The sequence below is a fragment of the Phocoena sinus genome, chromosome 5, assembly GCF_008692025.1.
Source record: "Phocoena sinus isolate mPhoSin1 chromosome 5, mPhoSin1.pri, whole genome shotgun sequence".
In the NCBI taxonomy this organism is placed as follows: domain Eukaryota; kingdom Metazoa; phylum Chordata; class Mammalia; order Artiodactyla; family Phocoenidae; genus Phocoena; species Phocoena sinus.
The window spans coordinates 89,278,420-89,291,483 of NC_045767.1; the positions used below are offsets into that span (position 1 = coordinate 89,278,420).

The 13,064-nt window shown below is 38.2% G+C and overlaps 1 protein-coding gene across 4 annotated transcripts in view; it reads left to right on the top strand.

Annotated features, from left to right (window-relative positions):
• Positions 1-13,064, top strand: part of SLC4A4 (solute carrier family 4 member 4) — a 357,043-nt gene that overhangs the window by 221,181 nt on the left and 122,798 nt on the right. The gene's annotated exons all lie outside the window — the stretch shown is intronic.

The following is a 13,064-nucleotide window of genomic DNA, read 5'->3' on the forward strand; positions in this document are numbered from 1 at the left end:
TTTTTTTTTAGCATCTTTCTTGGATTTGGAGAGACCAGATAAACTGTGTGGTGCTGACAATAAACTGCAGCAGTTCAGTGAAAGACAAGATAACTATCTTGTGGGCTAGAACCGTCAATCAAAGAGAAACGAGGGATTTTAATTTATTTTATTTTTTTAATTTTTTAATTTTTTTAACATCTTTGTTTGGAGTATAACTGCTTTATAATGGTGTGTTAGTTTCTGCTGTATAACAAAGTGAATCAGTTATACATAAACATATATCCCCATATCCCCTCCCTCTTGCATCTCCTTCCCACCCTCCCTATCCCACCCCTCTAGGTGGTCACAAAGCACCGAGCTGATTTCCCTGTGCTGTGCTGCTGCTTCCCACTAGCTATCTATTTTACATTTGGTAGTGTATATATGTCAATGCTACTCTTTAATTTCATCCCAGCTTACCCTCACCCCTCCCCGTGTCCTCAAGTCCGTTCTCTATGTCTACATCTTTATTTCTGTCCTGCACCTAGGTTCTTCAGAACCTTTTTTTTTTTTTTAGATTCCATATATATATGTTGGCATACGGTATTTATTTTTCTCTTTCTGACTTACTTCACTCTGAATGACAGTCTCTAGGTCCCTCCACCTCATTACACATAACTCAGTTTCATTTCTTTTTATGGCTGAGTAATATTCCATTGTATATATGTGCCACATCTTCTTTATCCATTCATCTGTTGATGGACACTTAGGTTGCTTCCATGTCCTGGCTATTGTAAATAGAGCTGCAGTGAACATTGTAGTACATGACTCTTTTTGAATTATGGTTTTCTCAGGGTATATGCCCAATAGTGGGATTGCTGGGTCATATGGTAGTTCTATTTTTAGTTTTTTAAGGAACCTCCATATTCTTCTCCATAGTGGCTGTATCAATTTACATTCCCACCAACAGTGCAAGAGGGTTCCCTTTTCTCCCTACCCTCTGCAGCATTTATTGTTTGTAGATTTTTTGATGATGGCCATTCTGACTGGTGTGAGATGATACCTCATTGTAGTTTTGATTTGCATTTCTCTAACGATTAGTGATGTTGAGCATCTTTTCATGTGTTTATTGGCAGTCTGTATAATCTCCAAGTTTAGCGTGGTGAAGCTTGGGCTCTGCAAACAGACAGACTTTGCTTTGAATCCTCTCTCTGCCTTTCCTAGTTTCTTGATCTTAGTCAAGCTGTGTAATCTCTAAATCTCATTTCCTCTGGTGTAAACAATGACAACAGTAACTGCTTGTAGAAAAGTGATGAGAATTTAATAAAATAACACATGCAAAGTTCCTGGTCTGGTGCCTGTTGACTAAAAAGTGTTAGTAATTGTTAGTATTACTACTAATAATTTGAACTTATTATTGGAGACTTTTGTGCCTCTTGGTAACAACAATGCCTTTAAAGTGCAGTTTTGCTAATCAGAGATTTGAAATCTTAAATTAGGAAGGGTTGCAACATGCAGTAATTCTCCAAAAGCAGGACTCCCTTTCAAAATCTCACTGATAAATCCTGGAGAAGGTAGGTCTTTACGGAACTTCTGCAGGGATTTAAAAAAAAAAAAAGCCACAATGAATGGTAGCTACCATACAGCCCAAAAATAAAAGTTATTTTTCATTGACCTATGCTCATAAATTTTGGAATCGATAAAGACTTTTTGCTTCTCACCAGAGACCTTTCTTAAGTTTGCTTCCACCAAATGGAGCACTTTTCTTGGAGCCTTCAGTATCCTTGCTTTTATCTGTGCAGAATGTAAAGATGCCACAAAACAGGCATGATCACATGGATTCCAGGCATTTAAGAAACATGTAGTGAACATTTCCTGCAAGGTGGTGCCTTTATAAGGCTTTGGGGAAACAAAGTTGAATAATATGTAGTTTCTTTTCATAGGGTACTTTAGAACCCTTTTTAAAAGGTACTTATCATCTAAGAAGAGTCACAACCAAGCCAGTCAATCAGTGCATTGTGATAAGTCTATAACCTCAGAGGGAAGGTGAGGGTCCTGTGAACAAAGTCAGGGAAGGTTGGGGCAGTCCAGGTCAGGCTTGGCTAGAGTTTGGAGGCATAGGGTTGTAGTTAGCATCTAAGGGGACATCTGGGTAGAGGGCATTTCCCACCAGATAGATTAATGATTATTTTGAGTTTCCTTCCCTGACCTGCCTTTATGTATGGTGGAGTTCATGACACAACAATGAAAGAGGAAAAAGAACCTTTAAAAACGTTACCCAACTCAGCACCTAAAATTTGCAGGTTCTTGATTTTCTTTAAATACTTTTTAAAGTGCTATTTTTTATATGGATTTTCTGCTTTCCCTCTCTCTCTCTGTGACTCATTTTATTTTATGTAATTAAATCCTGTTGAATACTTTAAAATGTGCTTCCTAAAAATTTTAAAGGATATCTGTACAGCACCTAAACCATTGCAGATGCTTAACATTGGTTTGCTATGTAAAAGGTTTAGAAGTTTCAGGACAATATCTTGTAAACTTCAGGTAGTAAAATATATGCATCAGAAATGTAACGGTTTCACAGTGTAGTGAAGTGGATAGGATTCACATTCTGGCTTGGCCATTTAGCTGTATGAATTTCATTGAAGTCCTTTAAACTGTTTGAACTTTTGTTTCCCTCACCTGTAAAATGGTTAAATAGTACGTTTCTTGTAAACTTTCTGTAAGAATTCAAGTAACACAGTAAATGTGAAAATGTTTTAAACACTGTAAATAGCTATAAACATATTGATATTTTTTAGCGATGTAAGACAAAAAAATGTGACTAGAGATTTTGACAAGTTGATTTTTAAAAACTAGGTCAGCACTTGAAATTTCATCCTATTTAGGAAATCAGAACTGATGGATTGTACTTAATGTTATATTTAGTTTAATAGCCATTTGTGAATGTGCTGCTTTGCAGAATCATTTGCATTAATGGTGGTGAGATGTCTATATTTGGAAGGAAAAATTAGGAAATCAAATTATCACCCTCAGGGGACTGATTTCATTTTGTATTTTAAAAAATGGAATAAGTGAAAGTAGAATAGTGTTCAGAAAGTAAAAACACGTAGCCACAGAACCTTTTGGCATTTTGTCTTATTTAATGACTTTGCCCTCTTTCATATTTTATACACTCTAGAAATCTCAGACCATATCGTAGAAGTTCTTAAGTGTCTAAATTTTGGATTCTTTAGGCAATCAAGCAATAGCTCCTCTTTTTAGCCTCTTAGACATTGGGCTGATGGTTTTTAAATTTAGCCAGTGAAAATATTCTTCTAAATTATAGCTTGAAGGTAACCTAAAGGTCAGTCAATAAAGACAATACAAAAAACTTTTAAAGTAATTATTCCGGCAGTTCTCTCTATCACACCAAATAAGTCCTATCCCACAAATTTGCTTACTAGATGAGTAAAGTCTGTCTTTATTTAACAGGAAAGTTTTGAGATAATTTTTCTTGCATATTCTTAAAATAAAAAGCAATACCCGATTAAGCTTATAAAACAGCAATTTCTATCTTTTTCCTTGTTCTGACATTTCCTTGTTGGGCAACCACACAATTTACAGTAAAGAAGTGAGATTTAGGAATGGAATGCTGGGGTGTGTTTAAGATGGTATTTGTCTAGGCTACTTAGGAACACCCAAACCTGCTCTCAGCCCAACACTCCCAAGAAGATCATGCCAGGAAATATGTACATAGAGCATCAAAGGCCAAGGAACTCTTTCTTACTGACTGAGGCTTTGACTGCAAATAGGCAGAGCCTTCTGCCTCATCTTGGTAGCTGTGAAGAGCCTAGAAGCAAAAGAGTGTCCTTGTACTAGGAAGTCAAGAGTAGGCCTGCTCTTTGCACTGACAACCCCCTACTACAAAGAAAGGCTAGAATAGAGATTTCAGTGAAAAGAACTATTTTCCTAGTACCTGAGAAAAGCTAGTGTAAACGAATTGACTTTTAGAATTTGATTAGTTCAGATCAGTCCTCTTCTTCCTTGGATGTGGGATGAGAGGGCTGCTGGAAACTTGGGGGAGGGTGGACGATAGGGACAGTCTTCAGTTAACCATAGGGGCCAAATGGGGGCAGGTGCACTGGTCTCCACCTATCATACTCTAGGACCCCCAGCATTTGAGATGGTAGGTCTGTTCCAAATATATACACATAGCTCTTGGTAGGTCAAATCTATTTCAAAATTATCCCAGGGATTAGTTTTCACGAGGCTGCTTTTGATGGACTGCTTTTTCTTCCCACCCCTGTTGGAGGCTAATTTTAACCTGAGAGAAGTATACTGGGTTAGGTTATATTATATTTATGTTGAGTAGTGAGAGATTAGGGTTTGTATACCATTGGAAGGTAAAGGCAGGAATATGTCACCTCCGACATAGCACAATCAGGTGGTCTCCTGGATATGCATGGTAGGAAGAAAGAAGGCAGTAGAAAGGTTTACTTTCCATGTTGGAGAAACTAAAAAGAAGGTGGGGGAGGAGTGAGCCCCACATGTTTTTGTATCTTGCTAGGCATTTTACCTCTTATCTCTTCTAATCTTTACAAAAGCCTTTGACATATGAGGTAGGACTTTGGAATACAGTTTTAGTTTTTCACCATCCTTGACTTCCTTTAAAGGTTTCCTGCCAAGGGAGCACTACATGTAAGCAGAATTGGAATGAAATAACCGTTTGTTTATTAAGATACCCATTGTAGTATAATTGTTTTATTAAAGTGAAACATATTTGTGATAAAATCTACTTGATATTTTTTTACAATATGGACACATGATCAGCATAGCACGTTTGGTTTTTTAATGTCATGATTTCTTCTCTTATTTTTATTATTACCTCCTTTGAGTTCATTTGCTGTTTTATACTTATTCCTTGAGATATATAGTATTTAGATCGTCAAACTTTAGCTTTTCTTCTTTGGAAATGTTTGCACTTAGGCTATGAATTTTACTTCATGCACTTGTTTAGCTGCATTCCACAAATTTTGATACATCCTATTTTCAAATTATGAATAATACTGACTTTAACTAGTCATTGATACATGTTTTAATCTCTAGGACATCTGGTTTGTTTTTTAAATGGATTCTTCTGAAAGTCTCCATCTCATCAGTGTTTTAAAACTATGATTATTTCAAAATCTATCTCTGATAACTATAATATGTAGCTCCTTTAAATTTGTTTCTAATTTCTATTTTTTTTCTCTTGGGTTCTAGTCAATTGATCTTGTCTACTAGTATGCCTAGCAATTTCTGATTGAATGTCAGATATTATGTATATATGTTTTATATATATATATATATAATATAATATATATATTATATATATAGTAGAGCTAATTTGATATTCTGTTTGATATTTGATAACATGATAATGTTATTTTTCTTCAGAGATTATTTCTTTTGCTTTTGGCTGGCATTTAGGCTGGGGGCAGACCAACTTAATAGTCTGGAATTGAGCTGATTGGAAGCTAGGTTTCAGTCTTTATGTGGGTTGGTTTATTACTAGTTTGCCCTTTTGCCTTTAGTCTTGTCCTTTAGGGATCCCAACTGAATGCCTGGCATGTTTGCCCATCACTTTGAGACTGCTGAAGGCTCTGTTCAATTTTTGAATCTCTTCAGCTACTTAGGAATCATCAAATGCCTTTAGAAGAAAAAGGTGAGCTGAATTTAGCCTCACCTTTATGCAGTTTCCTTCTTCAGGGACATTGGCTCCTTAGGTTTTTAATGTCATAGTAACTTTCTGATTCCTTTAAACAGCTTATAGAAATCCAGATTTTCAGTTTTTCTTACTGGACGGGTTGGTGTGATGGAAGCTAATTTACAATAACTGGAACTGAAGTCTCTCAGAAACATTATTTAGGTTGGAAATTTCTAGTTTACCAAATATACAGCTCCGTGTCTAAAACCACCCATGCAGAATCTAAATTCTGGGATTGGCAGACTTAGGAAACATGAGTTATGATGGAGTTATAATTGAGCATAGGAAACTGACTCTGAATCTTCTTATTTAACCAGCCATGTGGATTAGGAAGTAAAGTCTCTTTTATCCATTCATTTGTCTTGCTGTAAGAGAAAATAGCTTGCTTCTTGTCTTCAAGGCATTGCAGCCCTTTCATTAGGAAAAATCCCAATGAATTTGTCAAACTTTATTCATCATATTGGCCACTTTTCCCAAGGTGTAGAAAAAGGGAGTGGGCAGAGGAAGAATCATTTCACTTATGGTGAGTGAGAGAACACTTTTCTTCCTATCTTAACAGTTAATATTGTTAGCATATAGTAGATGAATAAATTCATACTCAGAGAGCATAATTTACTAAGATGCTGTTTGATCCAGGCAATCCCTCATACTTTTGAGTTCTTTGAATCTTAAGTTTTCATAGCATATAATTATTTTCCAATGCCATATCTTAGACACTGCTCAGGAGTCAACCTCAGTGAGATTAAAATGTAGAGTGATCATATAACTTTTTTCCTTAGCCCAAAACACTTTTGAGAATGAAAGAAGGTAATATTAATAATTACACCAAGACAGTGGTGTAAACTGAGGCTGTCATATGTATCACTAAACTGATAATTATGGTGACCCTATTTTACCACTAATACAGATACCTTTGCACTGGAAGGACATGGTACTAGGGTGGCCTAGAATGATTTTGAGATTACCAGATGAGTTTGTTTGGGAAACAATAAGAGCTGGAAATTTTCAAAGAGAATGGAAAGGAGGAAATCAGCAGGAAAAAGAGAAAATAAGCTAAGAAGAAGAAAATAAGAGAGAAAAGAACACCAATAAGGAAGCCGGGAATAAGCTCTTTGCTCAGGAAAGCAGGTGGTTGTTAGCCTGTTGACATGAGGCATTAGGCAGGGTGAATTGAGAATAAGCACAGATTAGAAGATTAAAATCTTCTGGAGAGGAAAAGAGAATGTATGGAATGGGGGTAGATGTAAGCTTTGGAAAAATAATGAAAAAGTGTACTCAAATTTAAATGGTTTTTAAAACACTTGTAGTAAGGGCATTGAACAGCCTATAGGCTGTTCTAATAAATCAGACTCAAATGACAAATCGTGAGTACTCCTGGTTATAAATGACACTTGATTACACTTATTTTAACATGTGCTAATAATGGCAAAGAAAAAGAGGTAGGGTTTAGGTACTTGCCTAGTGACTGAGGAATAATATTATAGCCTGGACCTACTTACCAGGTGATGCTGCAGGTCTGAGGATGATGGCAAGAAGGCGAGGATGCCATAATGGTATCCCAGTCAATCAAGATTGATTACAGTTACATTGTGACAGGTCCCATATAGAAAACCTAAAATTGTAATACAAACTGTTTTCATAGGCAAGGGCAGGAGAATCTAAGACCTGAGTGGAATATGGAAGGTTGATTTTTTTCAGTTAGCTATATGTGATGCATATTGCTTGTGTATGAGTAACTTTCCTATCATCACATGGGTGGTCATCCCAAGTAAGCGATCTCTGTTATAATCAGTTTACTTGTTCTGCTTTATCCCTTCATAATTTCTAGTTTCTTGATATGCTAGTACTCTGATCACTGGGTTGTTAGAAAACTGCTCAGAAAGTAAGGAAGGTTAAGAAATTCTAAGAGTAAATATTACGGCAGAGGGCAAGCTGTATACTTCTGAGTAATTGTAGCAAGACCTTACTTTGGAAGAAAGAATACAGGCTAATATAAAAAGAACCTGAAATGTACACCCCTGGATTCACAGAGTTGGTGATGTTACCTGGTAAAGACAAAAAAGTGTCCCCAAATTGCTGAGCTAGCCAAAGTATCTTTTTACCAATTGTACCTCCACATGGCAGCCCTTTGAAATCCATTTCTTTGGAATCAACTTTGGCTAAAGGAATTTTTTTCCACCGTGTGTGTTCTCATAGTTGGTCCTGCATAAAATCCAGGCTGGGTATCCCTTGGAGAATCAGCTAATGATTCATAAGAAAAGAATGTCAAACTTTATCGTTGGAATTCAATCCAGATGAATTTATTGGGTGATCTTCAACCTGATTTGAAAGCCTTAAGGTCCGTTCTTATTTTCATTATCTTTTCATTATCTTTTATAACCAATAAAAGAATGGTTATTCTTCACCATTCTGTGTAATGTTGACAGGTTGTTTTTTGTTGTTTTTTTTTCTTTGCGGTACGTGGGCCTCTCACTGTTGTGGCCTCTCCCGCTGCGGAGCACAGGCTCCAGACACGCAGGCCCAGCAACTGTGGCTCACGGGCCCAGCCGCTCTGCGGCATGTGGGATCTTCCCGGACCAGGGCACGAACCCATGTCCGCTGCATCGGCAGGTGGACCCTCAACCACCGCGCCACCAGGGAAGCCCTGACAGGCTTTTTTTGTTAGTACTTTATTATTGTTCACATTTTATTGTGTAAGCCCAGAAATGGTTTTTATACTTCAGTCATTAGTTCTTCCTTTATCAAATATTATTGAGGTACTTGGAAAAGAGAACCCATATGAATCAGTATTTGATGAGCCCACCTTTATGAGAGGGATCTTTAAACCTTGATCCAGAGAAGAGCCTTCCTTGAACTCTGTTGCCGGGTGTGATTGCTATGTTTTGTGACCTCCGTTGAACAATATACCTTTCGTGTTGCTTCATGTTTCTTCTTTCATTAGAGCTATTTCTATAGTTGCTTCTCTTTGTTGGACTATAAACTTCAGGAGAGTAGGGTCTGTCTGTTCTCTGCAGTGCCCACTATCAGGCCTTGTACCTTGGAGGCACCCATTAAATTTGAAGAGAATTAAATGGAGCTGAGAGTAGAATTAAATGGGAGATGAGAAAATTTCTGTCTCAAACAGCATTTTAAAATCTGTTTTCATATCAAAATGTGCCTTATTTATCTCCTAGTGGGAGATAAAGCATTCCTAGGCATATAGGCATATTCAAAACTCTAAGAGAGTGTATAGTATAGAAACTTATTTAATTCTGTTTAACATGGTATTCCTCAAATTTATTTGACAAATAAACTTTTTTGAAGGGTCTGGACTTCAGTAGACAGAAATCACCTCAAATTAATATAAACTCTAAATGGAATTTTCTGGCTTATATAACTAGTGAGAATTCTTGTTGAGTTCACAGAATGGAGAAGCTGCAGGACCTCAGGGCCTGGGCTGGGGACTCAGCAGTCTCTCTTTTCATCCGTTTTTCTCTCCTGATTTTGTGTGTTTCATTTTGGGTATTGACCTCATTCACTCCTAGTGTGGACAGTACTGTGAAAGGCCCTTTCAACAAAGAGGGGAACAACCTCAGGTGAAAGGGAAATATTGGTTTTTACACATTTGAGTATTAATTTTCCAAAGTATTTTGGTCCCTGTATGAATGGTAACACTGTTACCAATCACTGTTTACTAAGATAAGCCATATCTAGGCCTTTTGTCCACTTAGATGGCTTGGCTAGTGGTGGGATGCCCAGTACGTACTACTTTAAAAGAAGCATTAGAAAAGCTTATTGTGAAGAGCAGAAATAATAACCATCATTCATTCATTCAACAAACATTTATTCAGCTTTTCTCCTAAGCATTAGGGATACAACACTGAACAAAAGAAATGTATATTCCTACTATTAGGGAGCTTACATTCTAGTGGGTAGTCTAGTGGGGAGATAATAAAGAAGATAAGTAAAACATGCAACATGCTTGACTATAATAAATACAAAGAACTAAAAAATGAGGCAGGAAGGAGGAGTAAGAAGAATCTGTGGGGAGAGGGAGGTTGAAATTTTAACTAATGTGGCCAGGGAAATTCTGACTGATGAGAAAGTGACTTAAGTAAAGATCTGAAGGAAATGAGGGAGGAAGCCCTGCAGACATTCCATTCAGAGGCAACAGCAGGTGTAAAGGCCCTGAGGTAAGAGTGTGCCTGGCGAGTTTTAGGGAGGACTTGGAGGCTAGAGCGAGGGGTCAGGAGAAGACTGGGAAAAGACAGTAGGAAAGGAGGTCAGGGAACTGATGGGGAGCCAGATGATTCTGGGGTTGCAGCTTGTCATAAAGATATTGTCTTGCCTCTCAGTGAAATGGGACCAACAGAGGGTTTTATCTGACTCCTGATTTGATTGCTCTGGCTGCTTTGGAGAACTGACTGGGGGGCAAGGGCAGAAGCAGATAATCCAGCCGGGAGACCAATGCCATAACCCAGGAGAGAGATGCTCGTAATGTGGTCCAGGGTGGTGGCAGTGAAGATGGTGAGAAATGGTTGGATTCTGGATATACGTTGAATATAAATCCAACAGGATTTGCTGATAAGATGGACATGGGGTGTGAGAGGAGGAGGTGTTGGGATGACAGCAAGGTTTGGGCCTGAGGAGTGGAAGAATGGAGCTGCCATTAACCAGATGAGGAAGACTCCAGGAAGAGCTAGTTTGAGGGGACTCTTAGGGGGCTCAGTTTTGGATTTGTGAACTTTGCAATGCTTATTAGACATCCAAGTAGAGATGTTATAGGACTGGAGTTCAGGGAAGAGGTCCTGGCTGAAGATATAAATTTGTGAGTCATCAGTATGTAGATGGTATTTGAAGGCATGGGACTTGATTGAGATCACCCAGGGAGTGTGTGTAGAAAGAGAAGAGCCATCAAAGGACTTAGTTCTGGGGCACCTCAGGCGCCACACGTTTCTGTTTTAGAATAGCTATTAGTTTGTCCAAGAACACTAGTATTCCACAAACACAGTTTGAGGTATGCTGATCTAAAGGAACATATCTTTATAACTACTTCTCTTCAGAGCACATAGTATACAGTTCCTTTAGCTGTAAATGTATACTTCTGATTTTCCAAGATGGTACAGTCATCTCAGTAAAGGTACCATAGTCCTAGTAAAGCGTTTTGTGGAAGAAAATAGTTGACTGCGGAATATTCTCTGTGTGTTGTGGGTCAGGTAGTTGCTTAGTGATAGAAGATCCAGACATAGTTAGTATGGTCTAGAATGAGCATCTAAAACCTCTCTAACTTTCCTGGGCATTTGGTGGTCTTGTGGTCTGATTTTTAGTGCTACAGAGTTCATTCCTGCCATTCAAAATATTTATTACAGCTGAATTATGTGCAAAGTAAGTGTTTAGTACCACGGGGAATAAACTGTCCTAACCCTGAGGAAGCTCAGGAGAAAGACTGCACCTTCGGCGAACGTGTGATTCAGAAATGAATGCATCTGGAATTGCCAAGGAGGAGCACTGAAGTAGTAGAAAGGCTTGTTCTGAGTTCTGAAGATTTAGAAAAGGTAGAAATGAGGAAAGGACAGTTTTTGATCCTAAGTATGGGAAACTAAGTACATAAAACAGAAGGAGATTATGATCAGATTGCTTGCCTAATTAGAGCAAAGAGTGCTGGAGAGAATTGGATTACTATAGAGCTTCTTGCACTGTGTTGGTAATGGGAGCTTTCTCTGGAAAGAGGTGGAAGAAGGTTACTCTTGCAGTGATAGTTTGTTACGCATTTGTGTCACTTGACTGTACCCCGCACTCTACTCTGTGTTACAGAGAACAATTCATTACTGTAACTTTCTTAGGCTATAATAACAATTTGATGTTTTTAGACCATTCCCGTGGCTGCTCTTTTCATATCTGTAGAACGTAAACAGATTTTTTGGAAATATTAGTATTTTTTGAAGGATTAATGGTGTAAACTTTGGAAAAGTCTTTTACTGCTAGAAGTAGTCATGTTTCTGACATCTAAAAATATATACCTTGCCTTTGCTTTATTTTTCTTTTTGGTTTCCACTAAATGATTAACCCCAACTTCCTTTTTTTTTTGACTCACATCTTTCTTCTTGTATGAAGTACCAAATGAAAGAATCTCATAAAAATGCTACTGAGGGTCATAGTTTGGGGGAATTAACTGTCATGATGCTTATTTTCCCTAATTAAGAACTCTTTAAATGGAAATTGAAAATTAAATGTTACTATAATTTTTCATTACTGGGGAAAATTGGGCCATATCTCCCACTTCCCATATCAGCAATAATCCATGGCAAAAAAAGTTCACTGTTAACTTTTTGACTTGAGGGGAGAGACATTCATATTGATGATAAGTGTATCCTAGAAGTCTGTGTGTTTCATAAGGTCCTGCAAAATTCTTATCTCCATCCTTTTATGATTGTTGAGATGTTCTCCTTGAGCTTTTGGGAGATGTTTCCCACTTGCTGAAGGGTGCTTGAACAGTCCTACTCTAAATGGGAGCTGGGGAGGAGGGGAAATGAACGAATAACAGCTACAAGATAACTTTTCAAAGTGACTGTTAAGCAATGTTTACTCTCCAAGAAAACCACTTTACCCCTTTACCTTTCTCCTCAAGCTCCCATGTACATCCCACCTCCTCCTCACCATCAGATCACTCATATTTCACTGCAAAAATGTAAGTCCTCAGAAGCCCTCATCTTCACCCCACAAACTTGCCAGATCACCCCCATCTGTACCCTGCCTTCCCTAGCTGGGATTGATGAGCTGTCTGTGTTCCACCTGAAGTTAATCCCTCTACCTGTGCTGTGGACATCATCTCATCATCTCAGTAGTTCACGGTTGCTTGAGCTGCTTTTGTATTTATCCCCTCTCTCCTATAGCAATAATCTGTCTCTACTAGATCATCCTCATGCACACTCCAAAGTGTTATCATATTTCCCGTTTAAAAAATCCCCTGTTTTATGCCTTCCTTCACCTACCTCCTTAATTCTTGGCTTTTCTTGGCAGCAACATTTCTCAAAATAATTCTCTCCACTCCTTGTCTCTACTTCTTCACCTCTCATTCTTTACTGGGTAGCCTGGTGTCCACTGTAACAGCTCTTGTCAGGATCACCCAGCCCTTCCACCTTGCCAGATTCGTTGTTTCCTTCTTAGTTCTCATCTTATTTGAACTTCCAGCAGGCTTTGACTCAGCAGCTGATACCCTTTCCTTACTGAGCCCTTTCTTCACCCGACAGTTGATGAAGTCCTGGTTCTCTCCCTACCTCACTGGCTGCTCTTTTTCAATGTCTTCTGCTGATATCCCCTCCCGTTCCTATAAAAGGTAGAGTAGCCTGGGGTTTAGATCTTCTCCCTCTTCTCTACACTCACACCCGAGGTTGTG